Source organism: Pollicipes pollicipes, unplaced genomic scaffold (genome assembly GCF_011947565.3).
Source record: "Pollicipes pollicipes isolate AB1234 unplaced genomic scaffold, Ppol_2.1 Scaffold_4740;HRSCAF=5597_pilon_pilon_pilon, whole genome shotgun sequence".
Lineage (NCBI taxonomy): Eukaryota > Metazoa > Arthropoda > Thecostraca > Pollicipedomorpha > Pollicipedidae > Pollicipes > Pollicipes pollicipes.
Genome location: NW_023596545.1, coordinates 38,781,167 through 38,783,428, shown reverse-complemented (window position 1 = coordinate 38,783,428; position 2,262 = coordinate 38,781,167).

Below are 2,262 nucleotides of genomic sequence, written 5' to 3'. Positions count from 1 at the left end.
TATTGATCAGCTGATAAAACTGCGTTTTTCCGAAGATAAAGCTCAGCTGGCGTGGTTTCCATGGCAATGTGGAACGGCGACGCACTGCTAGTGTGCGGTCGGTGTGTGAGGTGTGAAATCTGCGGTATGGGGGAGGTGAAATGAAATTGCGTCCGATTTTAATGGAATATATGCATTGTGTTAATAGCTTAGAATGTTCCCTCTGTCCATCTACCAGCTACCACCGTATTCTGCACGAGCGTGACTGCCAAGTGAACTTATGGGACTAATGGTATGGAGATGTGGCAAACAAAGGAGTCGCAAGTGTTTTTTCTGAGGAACCCGCGAGAACGAGGAACCGGCTGGATGTTACCGGGGTCTGCGGTTGTGTCAAAAGTTAATGGAACCAGGGCTGGCATTAGCAGGCAAAGGAGCTAAAGAATGTGAGCCAGCTCTGGCTCAGCGATAGGCACTTATGACATGGATTAGCAAGAAGCAAGCAAGCTGCTTGGTTGGGTAAAGTGACCATATAAATAAATAAATAGATATATATATATATATATATATATATATATATATATATATAATAGTGTGTGTGGTGTGTGTGTGTGTGTGTGTGTGTGTGGTGTGTGGTGTGTGGTGGTGTGTGTTGTGTGGTGGTGTGTGTGTGTGTGTGTGTGTGTGTGTGTGTGTGTATGTGTGTACGTATGTATAGTACCAGAAATCCGTCCCAATATCACGGATTACCATCAAAGCTCAGCAATATTTTTTTACAAACTCTCAGCCCACCTGCAGACCAAAGTTAGTCCCACATTGATGCTGATTTATCATGCTCACAATGAATCTATATCTCCTGAGCCTTGTGCTCAGGTTTTTGGAAGAGCTGTATTGTTGTTACAGAGTCAGGACATGCAGTTTATTTTGACTTGTCTGTGATGTACTGATCTGGTTTTTTAGAGCAAAGTATTTGGGGTACGCATGATGACATTTTTGGGTCATTTTCCAAAGTCCCAAGACTGTCAGAGTACTCCATATTCTGACCCTCAGGAGTCTAGTGCTGGTAAAATACTAGTGTGAACTGGTGAGACGTGGGGTTTAGTATTCATGGCACGGTGGGTATTTCTGTTGCTTGCCAAAGAGCTTATGGGAACCTGGGGCTGGTATTGACAGGAAAAACAAGGGAAACTGGGAGCTGAAGCCAGTGGTTACAAAATAACTAATGGGAGCCAAGATACAGGTCTTGTGTTGTTGAAAGAAAACAGCGGGAACCAAGATCCAGGGTTTTGTTTTTGTACAAGAACCAATGGGAACCAGGATGCAGCATAATGTTTTGTCAAAAGATCCATTGAGAACCAGAATCTAGGGTTTTGTTTTGTCGAAGGAACCAGTGAAAACCAGGATCCAGGGTCTTGTTTTGTTGAAAGAACTAGTGAGAACCAAGATCCAGGGTATTGTTTTGTCAAAAGAACCAGTGTGAACCAATATCCAGGGTTTTACTTTGCCGAAAGATCCAGTGGGAACCAAAATTCAGGGTCTTGTTATATCAAAAGAACCAGTGGGAACCAAGATCCAGCATCTTGTTTTGTCAAAAGATCCAGTGGGAACCAGGATCCAGCATCTTGTTTTGTCGAAAGAACCAGTGAGAACCAGGATCCAGCATTTGTTTTGTCGAAAGAGCCAGTGGGAACCAGGAACTAATATTAGGAACCAGGCACATGTCTGCTCAGGATGTATCTCTAAACATCAGGGGCACCCTTTCTGCCATCAAGGGTGGCTTTCCATTCATTGGGACGCCAGGGCCGTAGTTTTACAAAGAGAATACGGGCTGAACAGTGAGAAATGGCCCATCCCACACCCAAAGAATGCCAACAAAAAAGCTGCTTACCTAATTTGGTCCACTTCTTTCCCAAAGTTGGGGGGGGGGGGGTGGGGGGCTAGAGTCCATGTTGGGAAGCGCCTTCAGCTCCCTCCCACAGCTGAATAGGAGACTACACCCCTGGGGCGTCCTTTTTTTTAGCAAAGGCGTCCTTCTTATTATCGGAGCACTGCGGGGAACTTGAACAAGTCCTAAGGCGTAACTTTTCAATCCAAAAGCACATATTTTAGATGCACCCTTCTGTTTAAGGAATTGAGCACGACACAGTGCAGAAAATTGCGTTAAATGACCCTTGGTATTAGACATGGTCGGATGTGGCCGTGATAGGTCATCTCAGGTAAAAAGGTGAAGAATATTGCTTCACTGGCCCGTCTGATTATATCAAGAGGCGATATCAATAACTAGAC